The 20,166-nt window shown below is 37.7% G+C and overlaps 1 pseudogene; it reads left to right on the forward strand.

The window, feature by feature from the left end:
- The first annotated feature begins 8,413 nt into the window (after positions 1-8,413).
- LOC123852356 (coatomer subunit gamma-1-like) lies at positions 8,414-10,919 on the forward strand (annotated as a pseudogene).
- Positions 10,920-20,166: the final 9,247 nt, after the last annotated feature.

The raw sequence follows: 20,166 nt of genomic DNA on the forward strand, positions 1-20,166 counted from the left end.
TTACTGTTTGTTTCTTTCGAGTGATAGGGCAAATCTAGTCTCTGTTTCTACATCTTGGGTTGAAGCAGAAATTTCCCTTTATAAGGTTTTGAAATGGTGATCCAAGACAAAAATTTGTCAAAAGGGCAAGGGTTTAAGAATTAACCTTTTAAACTCTTTCGTTCTAGGAGCCAGTTCGAGGATGGAATTACCATTCCTCTGCCTGCCCTCCCTCTTTGTTTTTGTTTTTGTTTTTTAACAGACAAACAATCCTCAAGACCCTGGACAAGCATATAGACAGTAGACACAGGTCTTAAAATACTCAGAAACAATCTCATCAGTGAATGAACAGGTGATTAAGAGTAAACAAGGTGGTAGTTGCAGAACAATGTGAATGTACCAAATGTCACTGAATTGCTCACTTTAATTTTATATTATGTGGATTTTGATTCAATAGATTATTTTTAGAAACTCTCAGTTTCTTTGAAAGATGTATACATCTTTGATGAAATGTTCTCCTATACTAATTCCTTCTATATTAAATTCATGATATTCATAAGAGATATGGTTTACGGTTTTTCCAAGTTCTCAAATACATCAATTACACCAAAAGATAATTCTTAACCTGAATGAGAATCAACAATACCATTTGAAACTAATATTTAAGCTGACTCATGCTCCACGCTCAGATATGCTTCAGTAGGTCTAGACTGAATGCCTTGGCATCTGTATTTATGAAAAGTTGTTTGATGTCTCAATATACATTCCTTCTATTGAATTCTGCACTAAATCACATTCCAATTATATTAAGGACAATTTACTTGAAAAAATTTGATGATAAATTTTAGACTCCAGCATATTAATATGGAACACATATTTGCTTGAAAGCTTAACTCCACAGTATATTACACTGTACAATGAATGTTGCATGATTGAGCATGCATTTACCTGATACAAAACCGAAGTGGAGGTGATGACTGATAGAGTTCAGTACATGTTCAACACCTATGATCCTAAGGCAATGCGCACTGCTAGGGGGAAGCAAGTTATGATCAGTGCACCTTCTTCTGGGTCATCAGCATCAACCTTTTATAGAAGAAGGAAAATAGGAAAATGAAGTGATGGAAAAGAGAAGGAAGACAGCTGTAACTAGAACATGAAAGACCAGCAGAAGAGGACAAAATTGAGGCTGTAAGTTCAATCTTTGCAAGAATATTGACACCACCAGGCCACCTCTTTAAAAAAGGGGAGAAATAGACTCTCCCTCTTAATGGGGATGGCAAGTTTCAGAAAGAACATGTAGAGTAAAAAGTACTGTTGAGGACAGTTTGGACAATACATTCTTCCTCTGAACATTAAAAAAACACTTTTTTATTTCACCCATTGATAAATAAAATTGAAAAATAAAATTAAAAGTTTTAGATATTTAGATCAAAATTGTTTGTGCTACATAATATTTTTACTTAATTAGTTATTATGTGGACAGCTTTCTGATTGTTTAAGATTTCCCGGGTATTTTAACTCTTCATAATTTATCAGAAATAAATCTGTTTCCTCACTGTTATTTTTCAGAATTTATTATTAGATTCAAAAATATCTTAAAATATCTGTAATTCTTCAGAGTATTAAACATAAACAACATAAGCATGTGAAGTTTTTTTTTTTTTTTAAAGATTTTATTTATTTATTTGACAGAGAGAGACACAGCGAGAGAGGGAACACAAGCAGGGGGAGTGGGGGAGGGAGAAGCGGGCTTCCCGCCGAGCAGGGAGCCCGATGCAGGGCTCGATCCATCATGACCCTGGGATCATGACCAAAGGCAGACGCTTAATGACTGAGCCACCCAGGCACCCCACGTGTGAAGTTTTTGCCTCTGTAAAGTTAGTTATACTTATTATAAGAAGTGTGATTTCCAAAGATATCTCTGAGGTTTTGTTGTTATTGTTACAAAATTTCAGTACAACCTACAGATCATTAATAGGTACATGAAAAGATGCTCAACATCACTAATCACCAGGGACATGCAAATCTAAACCACAGTGAGATACCACCTCACACATGTCAAAATGGCTATTATCAAAACGACAAGAGGGGCGCCTGGAGGCTCAGTTGGTTCAGTGTCTGACTCTGGATCTCAGCTCAGGTCTTGATCTCAGGGTTGTGTGTTCAAGCCCCACATCAGTCTCCATGCTGGGCACGGGGCTTACTTGATTAAAAAAAAAAAAAAAAGACAGACAAGAAATAACAAGTGTTGGCAATGATGTGGAGAAAAGAGAACCCTCATCTCTGTTGATGTGGATGTAAATCTGTACAGCCACTAATGGAAAATTGTATAGCAGTTCTTCAAAAAACTAAAAATAGAACTACCATATGATCCAGCAATTCCACTTCTGGGTATTTATCCAAAGAAAACAATAACAGTAATTTGAAAAGATACGTGAACCACTATGTTCATTGCAGCATTATTCACAATAGCCAAAATATGGAAACAACCAAAATGTCCATTGATGGATGAATAGATAAAGATTTGATAGGATAAAGATGTCTCTCTCTCACACACACACACACACACACACGAATACTACTCAGCCATAAAAAAGAATTAAATCTTGCCATTTGCAACAACATGGATGGAACTTGTGGATATTATACTAAGTGAAATAAGACTGAGAAAGACAAATATCATATGACTTCAATTATATGTGGAATCTGGAATAAAAAACAAATGAACAAACAGAACAAAATAAAACCAAGCGTATAGATGCAGAGAAGAGATTGATGGTTGCCAGAGGGGAGGGTGGTTGAGGAGTGGGTGAATGAAGGAAAGGGGTCAAAAGGTGCAAACTTCCATGTCATAAAATAAATAAGTCATTGGGATATAATGTGACAATTGTCAATAGTATTGTATTGCATATTATGAAACATTTTATGGTGATGGGAGAAACTAGATTTATTGTGGTGATCATTTTGCATATACAAATATCAAGTCATTATGTTGTACGACTGAATTTAATATAATGTTACATGTCAACTATACCTTAATTTAAAAAATCAGTATAATATATTTCAGTTACTATTTTAATGTATTGTAGTTCCATGATAAATCAATATAATGCCTCTTAGAGGAGCAACAAAGGAGAACAGAGTAGTTTGGTCATTATTTTTATGGGATATTTTTTAACTACAATGGTATTCTTTGGAATGCAAGCTTTTTGTTGGTTTGATTGCTTGGTTGTTATGTTTTGTTCTTTTTAAAAAAAAATTAAGTATGTTTTTAGTTATTTCCAGGAGCTCTGGGAAAGGAAAATATCTAGGTAAGCAATACTTCATTAAATAATTATGTGTAATATGTTGATCAACTTTACAAACTTACATCAGTGTGGTTAAATTAGCTTTCTATTGAATCAAAACCATCTGAATTTTTTTAAAGATTTACTTATTTATTTTAGAGAGAGCAAGAGTTGGGGGGAAGGGGCAGAGGAAGAGGGAATCTCAAGCAAACTCCCTGCTGAGCTTAGAGCCCGACCCGGGGCTCAATCTCACAACTCTGAGTTCATGCCCCGAGCTGAAATCAAGAGTCAAACACTCAACCAACTGAACCGCTCAGGTGCCCTGAATTTTTTTTGCTTACAGCTGATTTTCATTTGTCTTGAAATTGATCATGAGATCATATCAATAATGGATGAAGCTATCAAAATGTCTATGGCACATGCTGTGATGAGCACTGGGAATCATTGAACACTACATCAAAAACTAATGATGTACTAATTGAATTTAAATTAAAATAAGAGTAGCTTTTGCTCAGGAAAAAAATCCAAATTGAGATTTTATTATAGTCTCATATAATCCTTATAAATCTTACCAAAATGGTTTTTGTAAAATGTGACCGATATTTAGAGTCTGAGTTACAAAATAATATTTTATTATCCATTTTTCTAAATTTTTATTATACTATCATATATGAATGGGATAGAATTGGATGGTGAATTTAGGATATTTGCAAGTTTAGGGCTTATAACACACTATTGGGAATTTTCCCAAATATAGACTAGCTAAATCAAGGAATGAAACAATTGTTTATATACTACATGAAGACGTAAGTTTTTTCTTAGTTTAATACTATCTATAATACTATAAACTATTAACACACTAATATGATAATTATACTAATAATTAATATATTAATATACTAATATATAATACTATGTTAGTATTATAATCAGATAGTGAAGTAAGCAATGCTTAAATTGCATTACTTCTTGGTATACTGGACTTTTTTTTTTTAATTTCACAAATGGCCTATGTTTTAAGACAATTATGATCTAGGAAAATAATCCAGGAATTTAATTTTCTAACTCACTAAATTTTAATTCAATCTATTAATCCAAGTGCTTCCATAGATCTTCAATTAATTATTTTGCATAGCCATTTAAAAATGGTATTTCTATCTCTCTATAGCTTGTGTATATATACATATACGTGAGCATATTTTTATGATTTAATGTATTTAAAGCCACTTTCATGTGAATGTTCTATTTCCCAACCGGACTATGATATTCTTATTGTCTATTCCTCTTATAAAAACCAGTAGAGTTGTCTTTTAATGTAAGTTTATTTTTGCCACATCCTTATAAAATATAGGTTTAAAGAGAATCATAGTTCTAGAGATTTCTGCCCAGTATCTTGCCCAAAGATATGTTGCTCATAGTTGTCACCTGGGTTTCCAGATCAGATAATCTGACTCTAGAGACCATTTTTAACAGAAAGCACCTCTTGGGAATTAGAACAGGCTTTAAATTTTAGTTTTTCAAGTTACTAGCTCTGTGGCCTCAAGCAAGTTATATATCCTTCCTGAGCTTCAGTTTCTTTATCTGTAAACTGGCCTAATAAAATCTAGTGCATAGGTATGTTATAAAAGTAAGATTTGAAAATGAGTGCACAGTGTCTAGTAGATCTTAAACATAAGTAGATAGTTAAATTGTATTATTATTTTGATAAATTGTTTCTTGTTAGAGATGAGGAAACTTTCATCTTCAAAACTAGATAGGTTCCACCTAAAACATAGGAAGTTTTAATTATCTATTCAACACTTCACTCAAGTGAAGCAGAGGATTTAAGGTTATCAAACATATTCTGAATTTAGGTGGACATTTATGGATAAAAGGCAAACTGTGTTCTAGTTAATGATGAAAAGGCAACTGAATAATGCATGGAGTGAAAAGTGCATTCTCAAATCATTTGAGTAAGTCTTAGATAAGCAACATTTCTTAACTAGATAATTGAGGTAATCTGTGGATTGCCATGTATAAACAGATAGCATATTTGTTTTGGTGAGTATAATCAGTGGGGACTCAAATGAATTACTGTCCAGATTTAAAATCCAGCCCTAAAATACTACACTAAATTTGAAATTTAGCATTTTTGTGATTGCTCGCCTTATTCAAAACCGTACTTGCTCTTAGCAGGATATTTACAAGAGCACTGCATTTTTTTTTTTAATGGTTTTCTATTCCTAGGCAAATCACCCAGTTGGTCTCTGAAGATAAATTTTTAAATGCTTGGTGTCTACATCTTTCCGAGCTTTTCTAATCAGTTTGAAATGCAGTCGTGCCTTATAACTTTAGAGAAGTAAATGGCAGTTTGTGTAGTCTTTAGAAATCAGGAATGAATTTGTCTCAGGCCTGATCTATTTACTTATGTTTTTAGAAATTCAGTATATTCACAGATGGATATTATGTAGCCAGCATTTTGTGGTGTTCTAACATGCAATATATATATATAACAAATTGCCAGCTAGGTTATTATATGTTTAAGAGTTTTAATTGCTGTGTACTTCAAACATTTTTTACATTGTGCCATCTGGCACATGAAAACATTAATGAATTTTTAAACTTAATGGGATATGCTTTGCATTAGGAAGGTCTGAAAATCAGTCGCTAAACACTGGTAAATGACAGATTTATCAACCCAAAGTCACAAAACCGCAATCCATTGCTGTATGCCATTAAGTTAACGATTTTTAAGTGCTAGTAAAAGTTGTTCAAACAATTATCTTGATGGAAATAATTTATAAATAAGGTAGCTCTCCTTACTATTTAAAGAAATTGCATCTGTAATAGCATAACATTTTTTTCTTTGAATGTAGTCTTAGAAAAGTATTCTTGATACCAAGCAGAATAATTCACTTAAATTTTAAACAAATGTTTAGACATGTTGGAAAACTCTGCTAATGTTTTCAGGAGCTCTTACTGAAAAGTTTCTGTCTCTGTAATTCAAAGACACTCTCTTTTTATTAGTCTTCTATTTCTATTGTAACTACACTTTATGTACATTAAATCTGTCAATAATATAAAATGACTAGCTGCAAGAACATCTAATTCAAAAGAGGACAATCCACTGTGCTCTTCTCCCCTAATAATCTTAGTTTCTATATGCTTTGGTATTCTTCCTTCTATAAATATACTAAAGAATAGATTCCCTGTAGCCCTGTCAAAAGGGAAAATGCAAAGAATCTGTCAAGAATGCAAACAGTAAATAGAAATCCGTAGTATAAAAAACAGGAAACAGGTGAAGCGATCTGTTGGATAAATTGGGAAAAATCTCTTTAAAAAAGAACAAATATGTGGAAATTACAAAGAAAATGTTATCACAGTTGTTAGAATCATAAATGGGGGCGTCTGGGTGGCTCAGTTGGTTAAGCGACTGCCTTCGGCTCAGGTCATGATCCTGGAGTCCCTGGATCGAGTTCCGCATCGGGCTCCCTGCGCGGCGGGGAGCCTGCTTCTCCCTCTGACCCTCCCCCCTCTCATGCTCTCTCTCTATCTCATTCTCTCTCTCAAATAAATAAATAAAATCTTTAAAAAAAAAGAATCATAAATGAACATTTATAAAGTATAAAAAGCCATAATAAAGCCAACTTCGAACCACTAGTTCAGATTTTTTAAATCATTATAGCCAGTAGCATAAAATTAATCTTTACATTGTGTATGAAAATATTCCCTCTAGGAAATTACTAGAATGCCCATGATTATACTAACATAACATAAAAGATGTTGTTAGCTAGGCATGCTTATGATATACTTTGTTTTAACTTACAGCTGTGTTATGTAAATATGTAAATATATACATTATAAGCATAGGTGTTCACTGCTTAAACTATTGCTTTGCTACTAAAACTTGGAGGATTTCAAATAACTCATATTTAGTTTAAATAATTCCAGTAGATAGGTGATGAGAACCAAGAAAAATTCCTATAAAAATAATTTGCAAATGATTTTCCTTTCAATTCTCACCTCTTCCTCCAAACAGCTTTCTTCCTGGAGTTAGAGATGGTGGAAGGTGGAGGTCACAGGGAATGGCTCCCTACAGAGGGTGTTATGGAGAGGAACTGCCACTGCAGATTTGCAGATGCCAACACTTGCCAAGTTGTCTATTTTTAGTACCACCTGCAAATGCAACATGTCATCCAGTCAGGATAAATGGTCTCTTTGGGAGTGGACAAAACTGTCTCATCAGAGAGAATTTAGGAAAATACCAAGACACACAGCAAAGAATGAAAGACCTTTGGATATCTCTGGGGAAATGGAGATGTGAGGGGTCAGCCCAGATACTTTTTATCCTCCTCTTTCCCACTGACCACTTAAATAATCTTGCAGATTTAACACCTAAGGATTGCCTTGCTAAATCTCCAAATGTGATTAGACAAGTCTGAATTTGCAATATTGTTTTGAAGTTCAGACATAATAAAGATTAAAATATATACCTTTCTGAACTGCTTTCTGTATTACTAAATTATCACTTCCCTACATGCCAATTTAAAGGTTATTTTGAGCTATTGTGTGGTGAGACTGCCTGCTGGTGGGAACACTGGAATTCGTGTGGCATGGGAGTGAATTCAGTTAGTTTTTGCTAAGGTTGTGTGGATATCCCGATAGTAGTAAATGTGCAGAGCTCAGTCCCTTTACATTTCTACAAAGGCATATTTCAAAATTCCCCATTGCCCAAAGCTGCCACAGCTGCCATTCATATATATGCACATTTTAAGGAAGTTTCTAACTGATTAAATCAGATGAACAATCTTATTGAAATACCATAGAGGCTATACACCTTGGAGATTCTCAGGGTGGCACCTAAAACCATCTATACTCGGTGCCTTAGTCTATATTCAGACCTGATAAAATTAGCTTTTCCATCTTGACTACACCCACATTTATCTAGGTAGGAGACTGGTTCAGGTCAAAAGTCTGAGTGGGGGTTACCGTATACCTATATTTCATTTTCTTTTTTTTTATTGAAAGTTTATACTAACAGAATGTTAAGGTACAGGGTGATGTGGCCACAGGGAAGTGGCCTGTGTGGAACCACAACCAGACAACTGATGCTCCCTGCACCTGTCTAGCATAGAGCTACTACTTTGCACCTGGTTGATACCACCATGCTGAAGCAATTCAACAAGAGAGACAAGGAATCAGGTGGAGGTTCCAACCTATTCCAGCACCTTGAAAAGAGTGGAGTACTCCAGGAGGCCCATGTATTTATTGAAACTCCCATCAACCCTCGAAAATGTGCCCACATTTTCAACAAGATCCTTTACCTCATAAACCAGGGCGAATACCTAGGGACCATTGAAGTGCCCAAGGCCTTCTTTGCCATGACCAAGCTCGTTCGGTCTAATGATCCCACACTCTGTTGGATGTGCTACTTGATCATCAAGGAGATATCGTGCATTGATGATAATGAGGATGTCATTATCATCACCGGCAGCCTGACAAAGGACATGACCAGGAAAGAAGACAACCACCAGGGCCAGACTCTGCATGCCCTCTGCCAGATCACTGATAGCACCATGCTGCAGGCTATCGAGTGCTACATGAAACAGGCCATCATGGACAAGGAGCCCAGTGTCTCCATCTCTTCCCTGGTATCTTCCCTGCACCTGCTGAAGTGCAGCTTTGATGTGGTCAAGCTTTGGGTGAATGAGGCCTAGCAGGGGGCATCCAGTGATAACCTCATGTCCCAGTACCATGCACTGGGGTTCCTCTACCATGTGCATAAGAATAACCACCTGGCTGCCAATAAGCTGATTAGCAAGTTCGCAAGCACGGTCTCAAGTCTCCCTTTGCCTACTGCATGATGATCCAGGAGGCCAGCAAGCAGCTGGAGGAAGAGGATGGCAGCCATGACAGCCCACTGTTTGACTTCACTGAGAGCTGCTTGTCCAGCAAGCACAAGATGGTGGTGTACAAAGCTGCCTCATCCCTTGTCAATCTGCCAGGCTGCAGTGCCAGAGAGCTGGCTCCAGCTGTGTCAATGCTCCAGCTTTTCTGCAGTTCCTCCAAGGTCACTGCTGTGCTCACCCTCAATAAAGTGGTCATGGAGCATCTGTCAGCAGTGATGGCCTGCAACCTGGACCTGGAGAACCTGGTTGTATTACCATAATGGCCATTGTCATACTCCTAAAGACTGAGAACAAAACAGCTTCATGAAGCAGATCTTGTCCTTTACGTCGGAGATCTTGGATGAGTTCTAGGTGGTGGTGGTCCAGGCCATCAGTGCCATGTGTCAGAAGTATCCTCAAAACACGCTGTGGTCATGAACTTCCTATTCACCATGCTGTGGGAAGAGGGTGGCTTTGAGTACAAATAGGCCATCATGGACTGCATTGTCAGCATCATTGAGGAGAACCCGGAGAGCAAGGAGATCGGGCTTTGGTACCTGTGTGAGTTCACTGAGAACTGCAAGTTCACCATGCTGGCCACCCATGTCCTGCATCTCCTGGGCCAGGAGGGGCCCAAGACCAACAACCCCTCCACATACATCTGCTTCATATATGACCACTTGGTCTTGGAGCATGAGGAGGTCCGGGCAGGTGCTGTGAGTGCTCTGGCCATATCTGGAGCCCAGAAAGAAGAGATGTTACTCAGTATCTTGGTGTTGCTGAAGAGGTGTGTGATGAACAATGACAGTGAAGTAAGGGACCAAGCCACCTACTATCTCAATATCCTGGGGCAGAAGCAGAAGATCCTCAATTCAGGCTATATCCTAAATGGTCTGTTTCCATCACGGGTCTGGAGAGAGTTCTGCAGCGGTACACTCTAGAGCCATCAGAGGCTGCCAAGCAGCCTGAGAAAGTGGCAGCCACCTGGCAAGAGATCTTCCAGGAGCAACTGGAGAAAGCACCAGAGTTCCATGGGTGGGGTCCCCTCTTCAAGGCCTCACTTGAACCCGTGACGCTCACTGAGTCAGAGACAGAGTATGTCATCACTGCACCAAACACACCTTCACTGACCACATGATGTTCCAGCTTGAGTGCACAAACACACTCAACGACCAGACTTTGGAGAATGTCACAGTACAAATGGAGCCCACTGAAGCCTATGAAGTGCTGTTACGTGTCTGCCCAAAGCTTACCTTACAACCATCCTGGAACTTGTTACACACTGGTGGCACTGCCCAAGGAAGACCCCATAGCTGTGGTCTGCACATTCAGCTGCGTAATGAAGTTCACTGTCAAGGACTATGACCCCACCACGGGGGAGACTGATAATGAAGGCTACAAAGATGAATATGTGCTGGAAAATCTGGAAATCATCATTGCTGATCACATCCAAAAGGTCATGAAGTTGAACTTTGAAACAGCCTGGGATGAGGTAGGGGATGAGTTTGAAAAGGAGGAAACATTCATCTTGTCTACTGTCAAGACACTTGAAGAGACTGTGGGAAATATGGTGAAATGCCTAGGAATGTCCCCATGTGAGAGATCGGACAAAGTGCTGGATAACAAGAATACCCACACATTGCTCCTGGCTGGTGTGTTCCAGGGTGGTCATGTCGTCCTGGTGCGCTCCCAACTGCTGCTTTTGGACACAGTAAGAATGCAGATGACAGCCAGAAGTTTGGAGGAGAAGCTAGTAGATGTTATCTTGGCGTCTGTGGGCTGAGAGGCCAGACTTCATGGGCCCTACTTCTACTCTTATCTTCCCAACACTATGTGGATGTCACGCCTTCCTCCTGAACCCAGTGGAAACTTCTTCCCAAGCCTCAGTATTCAAAAACAATTAGGAATCACTGAAAAAAAAATTTGTTTAACCCGTAGCCCAGGACTGCTAAGGAGTAACTTTTTTTTTTTTTCTTTTTTTCAATAGGGGATGATTTTAGCTTGTCCTAGAAACTGCTGCCCTGCCTGTCAGGGAAAGGACATTCAAATGAATAAAATGCTCGCACTTCCTCTTGAATTTATCACCAAGGAAACCATCTTATCCTTATAAATAAATCAGCACATATATTTTTTAAATAAATAAATAAAAGCATGTTAAGAAGTTGTAGGAATAAGTACACATGGACATTTGGGATTTTACAAAAGGGTCAGCTTGTCAGACTTTGTGTTAATGGAGCTTAAACAAGGCCTCCTAAGAGATGAATGTTAGTGATAATTCTGGAACTTTGTGGTTTAACATACTTTGTCTTTAACATCTTCCCCAGGATTCTGAGCTGTCCCACAGAGAACTCAAGTGGTTAGGCGCTGGAGGCATTTGAGCTTGTCTCTCAGGTCAGGAATCTTACAACTGACACATTTACCTTGTGGATGATTGTATTGGAATAATGTGCAAAGCGAGGTTCTGCCTTGCAGTGCTGTGTGGTCTGTGGTCCCTAGGGAAAAACAGGGCAAAAACAAAATAATGGGGAAAAACCTTTATTTTTGAGAAAACAGGTGCAGCCAAATGCATAGGTTCAATTATTTTGGTGGAATCCAACCACCACCTTGGGGCTGATGCAGAAAGGAAAGTTCCTACAGGAAATATCAAGGTCAAATCCCCTACATCCTGTCCCTGGGGACAGCTGGCAAGCCTCTATGGCTTTTGCCCCAAAGCCCCCAGTCACCTGTGAAAATGCTTATCCTTATGATTTTAGGATCCCAAAATAGGAAAGGCCTTCATGAAAAATAATTAGAAATTTTAATATATAATTATAACTCTGGTTATAACATATGACACTTTGTTTTTTTATTTTGACTTTTGTACTTCCCAATAAAACACATTTTATATACAATGTAGGTATTTCCTGCAAAACTCTTCTTTTTTATGGAAGGCTGTCACTATAAAGTGAATATAGGAGTCACTAATGTGCATTCTATGTTATAAATCTGAATTTCAATACTGAAGCCAGCCTGCATCAGCCATGAGTACTCATGTACATCCAGACAATGGAATAGTATTCAGAACTAAAAAAAAAATGAGCTATCAAGCCATGAAAAGATGTGGAGGAACATTTAATGCATACTACTAAGCGAAAAAAAAGCCAATCTGAAAAGGCTACATACTGAATGATTCCAACTATATGACACTCTGGACTGTAGGACATTCCGAAAAAAAGCAAAATCGTGGAAGTTGGGGTTGGGGAGAGAGGAGTTGAGCAAGCAGAGTATGGAGAAATTTTAGGGCAATGAAACTGTTCTGTGAAATATTATAATGATGATTCCTTGTCAAAACCCATAGAATGGACAACACCAAGAGTGAATCCTAATATAAATCATAAAGTTTGGGTGATAATGTTGTGTCAATATAGGGTCAGTGGGATGTTGATAGTGTTGGAGGCTGTGGAGTCAGAGTGTATATAGGAACTCCTTGTACCTTTTGTTCAATTTTGCTTTGACCTAAAACTGCCCTAAATCATCAAGTCTGCTTTAAAAAATAATAAAATGCGATTTTCTGATTATATAAATGAAATACTAAAAGTCTAAAATATCACGAGCTTAATTCTTATTCCATTTTTATATGCATATATTGAAATCACTGATATCATACTATATCTATATAGAATTTATAAAATTTCATATATAATTTGGAAGTCTGTTTATTCTTTCCTTTGTCTAAGCAAGCCTATTTATTAAAAACTCTTTGTATTTTTTCTAATGACTTAAATAAATATTACTATACTAATAACCCTCTTATCATTGGATATTTGGGATATTTTCAGTTGCTGATTATTATAATAATGTTCTATAAGCATTTTCTATAAGTCTAATTGTTTCATTAAGATGCACTATATGCGGAATGACAAATATTTTAAGGCTTTTATTGAATACTGTGCAATACTTTCCAAAAAAGATTAAATCAAATGTTACTCTCACTAGGAGCATGTGAGAATGCTCTCACATTCCATCTTCTCCATTGAATCTTATAATTTCTGATAGGTAATAATTACCCAATCAACCTTGCCAGTATTTTTTAAAAGTATTCCCCTGTCTCCTCTTCTTTATCCAGAAGAATAACAATTTGATTAAATACAGAGGGTTGAAAGTATTGCATAAGTGTTTTTTTCATAGTGATCTACTGTCTCATTTCATTAGTAAGATTTGACATACACCCTAGTGACATAATCAACCAGATGTGTATAATTGTTTTCAGAACACAATGTGTGGATAAATGGTCAGTCTTTTTTACTTTTTAAGTTTTATGTGAATGGGTCCAGTTTGAATAGTTCAGCATCTCTCTTTTAAGTTCAAGTTTCCTAGATCATGTCCTGGGTAATTTGGTAATAACTTCCTATGGTAAAATGGTCTGATGGGATCCTTAGTGACTAATTACTATTAGTATGAACATATGTACTCTCAAAGACTTTCAACAACTTCTAGTGATGAGAATGACTATTGCATATTTATAATAAGCTACTAGAACCATCAATCATGTGATCTTTGAAATCTTGACAAAGTCTCAATTCTCCTGGAAAGTTTGTCAAAGGGGATCCTGAGGAAATGCTATAGGTTCATGAATATTTATAAATACTGTCGTAAATTTGGCAACATCCTCAGGATTTTTGCCTTAACCTTTTAAATGTGATGGATTGTATGAACTAAATTATGATATGAATGACTAGGAAAACTGATCAGGTGATATGAGTGCTGTGACATTTCCTCAAGTCCAATATATTATATTACATATATATTACTCTTTCAACATAGTCCTTGCATTGCCAAAATATGCACTTTACTCTCTAATTTGAAAGAGCCACGTTACACTCAATGTAACACTCCAAAACCATGTTAGGGATTAGTTTGCCTATAATCTTCAGTTATTTTGAAAGATGTGTAGCTGACATGATACATGCTGATGTACAGTAAGCATTTGTATTAGAAGTTACTACTTTAATTTGTGGTTCGTTGAATATATTCCATGTGTCAAACATTGGCTTTCTCACAGCCTCTGTTCTAGGTGCCATGATAACTGCTCTATTTAAGCCTGACCCTGGCTCTACCCTCATGAAGGTTCTAATTATGGGAACAAAGAATTTGATGACCTGTGATGACCCCTACATAAAAGGAAGTACAGAGCGGGAGGACAAATCATGTACAAGGGAAACTAAGTCTAATTTGAAAGAATTTGGAAAAAGTAGCATTGAACCTGAGACTGGGAGAGAGCATAAGAATTAGCTAAAAGATTTGTAGAGGAAACACTATAGTGAAAACCATAATGTAAGAAAGCATGATCTATTACAAGGATTGGAAAAAAAGACCACTATAGCTGGAGCAGAGAACGTGAATATTACACCTAGACATGTAGACTAATGCTGTGCTATAGAGGGACACATAAGCCTCGTCAAACGTTTTTAACTTTACCTCAAAAGTTGTAATTGAAGAGTTTTAAGCAGAAGAGTGATGTAAAAATATTTGTATTTTTAAAATATCACATTGGGTGCAGTGAAGAAAAAGAACTGGAGCAAATCCAGGATAAAGGTACAGAGAGATCTGATAGAGGCAGCAATGGTGGGCAAGGCAGGTTACCATAGAGCCAGGATTGATCTAGTGTACAAACAGTGGCAAATTCAAAAACAAACTCTTTTGAGAGATATTTGGGAGAGAGCATTAATAGAACTTAGTAACTAATGGTATTATTTTTTTATTATTATTATGTTAATCACCATACATTACATCATTAGTTTTTGATGTAGTGTTCCATGATTCATTTTTGCATTTAACACCCACTGCTCCATTCAGTACATGCCATCCTTAATACCGATCACCAGGCTAACCCATCCCCCGACCCCCTCCCCGCTAGAACCCTCAGATTGTTTCTCAGAGTCCAAAGTCTCTCGTGGTTCATCTCCCCCTCCGATTTCCCCCCTTCATTTTTCCCTTCCTGCTATCTTCTTTTTTTTTTTTAACATATAATGTATTATTTGTTTCAGAGGTACAGAGGTACAACAGTCTTACAAATTCACAGAGCTCACCATAGCACATACCCTCCCCAGTGTCCATCAGCCAGCCACCCCATCCCTCCCACCCCCCACCATGCCAGCAACCCTCAGTTTGTTTCCTAAGACTAAGAATTCCTCATATCAGTGAGGTCATATAATACATGTCTTTCTCTGACTTATTTTGCTCAGCATAATACCCTCCAGTTCCATCCACGTCGTTGCAAATGGCAAGATATCATTCCTTTTGATGGCTGCATAATATTCCATTATATATATATATATATATATATCTCACATATACATACATTATATGTTTTTTTAAACATATAATGTATTATTTGTTTCAGAGGTACAAGTTTGTGATTCATCAATCTTACACAATTCACAGCACTCACCATAGCACATACCCTCCCCAATGTCCATCACCCAGCCACCCCATCCTTCCCATCCCCCACCACTCCAGCAATCCTCAGTTTGTTTCCTGAGATTAAGAATTCCTCATATCAGTGAGATCATATGACACTTGTCTTGCTCTGATTGACTTATTTCGCTTAGCATAATACCCTCTAGTTCCATCCACATTGCTGCAAATGGCAAGATTTCGTGGGGTTTTTTTTGACGTCTGCATAATATTCCGTTTGCATTCTGCATAATATGACGTCTGCATAATATATATATATACCCCACATATATATATGGCTATTGTGGACATTGCTGTTATAAACATTGGAGTGCTCATACCTCTTCAGATCACTAAATTTGTATCTTTGGGGTAAATACTCAGTAGTGCAATTGCTGGGTTGTAGGGTAGCTCTATTTTCAACTTTTTGAGGAACCTTCATACTGTTTTCCAGAGTGGCTGCACCAGCTTGCATTCCCACCAACAGTGTGGGAGAGTTCCCCTTTCTCTGCATCCTTGCCAACATCTGTCGTTTCTTGACTTGTTAATTTTAGCCATTCTGACTGGTGTGAGGTGGTATCTCATTGAGGTTTTGATTTGGATTTCCCTAATGCCCAGTGATGTTGAGCACTTTTTCATGTGTCTCTTGGCCATTTGGATATAATACTTCTTTATCAATTCATCATTCGATGGACACTTGGGCTCTTTCAATAATTTGGCAATTGTTGATAATGCCACTTAGTCTCTTTCCATAATTTGGCAATTGTGAATAATGCTGTTATAAACATGGGGGTGCATGTGCCCCTTCGAATCAACATTTTTGTATCCTTTGGATTAAATACATAGTTGTGCAATTGCTGAGTCATAAGGTAGTTCCATTTTTAACTTTTTGAGGAACCTCCATACTGTTTTCCATAGTGGCTGCAGCAGTTTGCCTTCCCACCAACGGTATAAGAGGGTTCCCCATTCTCTGCATCCTTGCCAGCATCTGTGGTTTCCTGTGTTGTTAATTTTAGCCATTCTGACAGGTCTGAGGTGGTATCTCATTGTAGTTTTGATTTGTATTTCCCTGAAGATGAGTGATGTTGAGCATCTTTTCATGTGTCTGTCAGCCATTTGAGATACATGGTGTCTCTCTCTCTCTCTCTCTCTTTTTGTTTTAGGATGCAGGGCTCAAACTCACAACACTGAGATCAAAACTTGGTATGAAGAGTCTGATGCTTAACTGACTGAGCCACACAGGCGTTCTGAGATGCAAAGTATCTTAATCTGATTTCTTTATTAGGTTACTATGTATATGTTCATTTCAGAGACCCCATTGAAGAAATTCATTTCTACTACACACCATTTTTTTTATAACATAACCATCCTTTAAGAAATTTTACAATTACATTGTTGACTTTATTTATGAAATTCAATGACCTGTAATGTTGTTATTGTACTGAGAAGTGTTCTTTTAATAATTTTACAGGTTCGTAAAGTATTTTAGTTATTTCTATGTGAACCTGAAGGCTATGAGAAATCTTATTATCACAAGTATTTGGGCAACAGCTAATCAGAAGCCTATCATGATTCTGTTCAGGTCATTTGTTTTGTTTCCTTAAAGATGAATTGAAAACTTCTTAGAACATCATATTTGGAAGCTAGTTTACTGACATAACTTCCATCCATATGTCCTCACTCAGCCATTTCATGCCATGGTTCTGCTCAAAACCTCAGATGGAAATAGCATTTCACTGTTTATTATTAGTATTTTATTTTATTCTTATGTTAATCCCCATACATTACATCATTAGTTTTAGATGAAGTGTTCCATGATTCATTGTTTGTGCACAACACCCAGTGCTCCATGCAGAATGTGCCCTCCTCAATACCCACCACCAGGCCAACCCATCCTCCCACCCCCCTCCCCTCCAGAACCCTCAGTTTGTTTTTCAGAGTCCATCGTCTCTCATGCTTCGTCTACCCCTCCGATTTCCCCCGCTTCATTCTTCATTCTTCCCCTCCCGCTACCTTCTTCTTCTTTTTTTTCTTAACATATATTGCATTATTTGTTTCAGAGGTACAGATCTGAGATTCAACAGTCTTGCACAATTCACAGCGCTTACCAGAGCACACACCCTCCCCAGTGTCCATCACCCAGTCACCCCATCCCTCCCACCCCACCCCCCACTCCAACAACACTAAGTTTGTTTCCTGCGATTAAGAATTCCTCATATCAGTGAGAATATATGATACATGTCTTTCTCTGTTTGACTTATTTCACTTAACATAATACCCTCCAGTTCCATCCACGTCGTTGCAAATGGCAAGATCTCATTCCTTTTGATGGCTGCATAATATTCCATTGTATATATATATACCACATCTTCTTTATCCATTCATCTGTCAATGGACATCTTGGCTCTTTCCACAGTTTGGCTATTGTGGACATTGCTGCTATAAACATCGGGGTGCACGTAGCCCTTCGGATCCCTACTTTTATATCTTTGGGGTAAATACCCAGTAGTGCAATTGCTGGATCATATGGTAGCTCTATTTTCAACTTTTTGAGGAACCTCCATACAGTTTTCCAGAGTGGCTGCACCAGCTTGCATTCCCACCAACAGTGGAGGAGGGTTCCCCTTTCTCCGCATCCCCGCCAACATCTGTCGTTTCCTGACTTGTTAATTTTAGCCATTCTGACTGGTGTGAAGTGGTATCTCATTGAGGTTTTGATTTGGATTTCCCTGATGCTGAGCGATATTGAACACTTTTTCATGTGTCTGTTGGCTATTTGGATGTCTTCTTTGGAAAAATGTCTGTTCATCTCTTCTGCCCATTTCTTGATTGGATTCTTTGTTCTTTGGGTGTTGAGTTTGATGAGTTCTTTATAGATTTTGGATACTAGCCCTTTATCTGATATGTCATTTGCAAATATCTTCTCCCATTCTGTCGGTTGTCTTTTGGTTTTGTTGACTGTTTCCTTTGCTTTGCAAAATCTTTTTATCTTGATGAAATCCCAATAGTTCATTTTTGCCCTTGCTTCCCTTGCCTTTGGCGATGTTTCTAGGAAGAAGTTGCTTCGGCTGAGGTCAAAGAGGTTGCTGCCTGTGTTCTCCTTTAGGATTTTGATGGACTCCTGTCTCACATTGAGGTCTTTCAACCATTTGGAGTCTATTTTTGTGTGTGGTGTAAGAAAATGGTCCAGTTTCATTCTTCTGCATGTGGCTATCCAATTTTCCCAACACCATTTGTTGAAGAGACTGTCTTTGTTCCATTGGACATTCTTTCCTGCTTTGTCGAAGATGAGTTGACCAGAGTTGAGGATCCATTTCTGGGCTCTTTATTCTGTTCCATTGATCTATGTGTCTGTTTTTGTACCAGTACCATGCTGTCTTGATGACGACAGCTTGGTAATAGAGCTGGAAGTCTGGAATTGTGATGCCACCAGCTTTGCTTTTCTTTTTCAACTTTCCTCTGGCTATGCGGGGTCTTTTCTGGTTCCATACAAATTTTAGGATTATTTGTTCCATTTCTTTGAAAAAAGTGGATGGTATTTTGATGGGGATTGCATTGAATGTGTAGATTGCTCTAGGTAGCATTGACATCTTCACAATATTTGTTCTTCCAATCCATGAGCCTGGAACATTTTTCCATTTCTTTGTGTCTTCCTCAATTTCTTACATGAGTATTTTATAGTTTTCTGAGTACAGATCCTTTGTCTCTTTGGTTAGATTTATTCCTAGGTATCTTATGGTTTTGGGTGCAATTGTAAATGGGATCGACTCCTTAATTTCTCTTTCTTCTGTCTTGTTGTTGGTGTATAGGAATGCCACTGACTTCTGTGCATTGATTTTATATCCTGCCACTTTACTGAATTCCTGTATGAGTTCTAGCAGTTTTGGGGTGGAGTCTTTGGGGTTTTCCACATAAAGTATCATATCATCTGCAAAGAGTGAGAGTTTGACTTCTTCTTTGCCAATTTGGCTGCCTTTTATTTCTTTTTGTTGTCTGATTGCTGTGGCTAGGACTTCCAATACTATGTTGAATAGCAGTGGTGATAGTGGACATCCCTGCCGTGTTCCTGACCTTAGGGGGAAAGCTCTCAGTTTTTCCCCATTGAGAATGATATTCGCTGTAGGTTTTTCATAGATGGCTTTTGTGATATTGAGGTATGTACCCTCTATGCCTATACTCTGAAGAGTTTTGATCAAGAAAGGATGCTGTACTTTGTCAAAAGCTTTTTCTGCATCTATTGAGAGGATCATACGATTCTTGTTCTTTCTTTTGTTAATATATTGTATCACGTTGATTGATTTGCGGATGTTGAACCAACCTTGCAGCCCAGGGATAAATCCCACTTGGTCGTGGTGAATAATCCTTTTAATGTACTGTTGGATCCTATTGGCTAGTATTTTGGTGAGAATTTTTGCATCCATGTTCATCAGGGATATTGGTCTGTAATTCTCCTTTTTGATGGGGTCTTTGTCTGGTTTTGGGATCAAGGTAATGCTGGTCTCATAAAATGAGTTTGGAAGTTTTCCTTCCATTTCTGTTTTTTGGAACAGTTTCAGAAGAATAGGTATTAATTCTTCTTGAAATGTGAGGTAGAA

The sequence above is a fragment of the Mirounga angustirostris genome, unplaced genomic scaffold, assembly GCF_029215605.1.
Source record: "Mirounga angustirostris isolate CCGP_5_RB_7025 unplaced genomic scaffold, mMirAng1.0.hap1 SCAF_14, whole genome shotgun sequence".
Classification (NCBI taxonomy): domain Eukaryota; kingdom Metazoa; phylum Chordata; class Mammalia; order Carnivora; family Phocidae; genus Mirounga; species Mirounga angustirostris.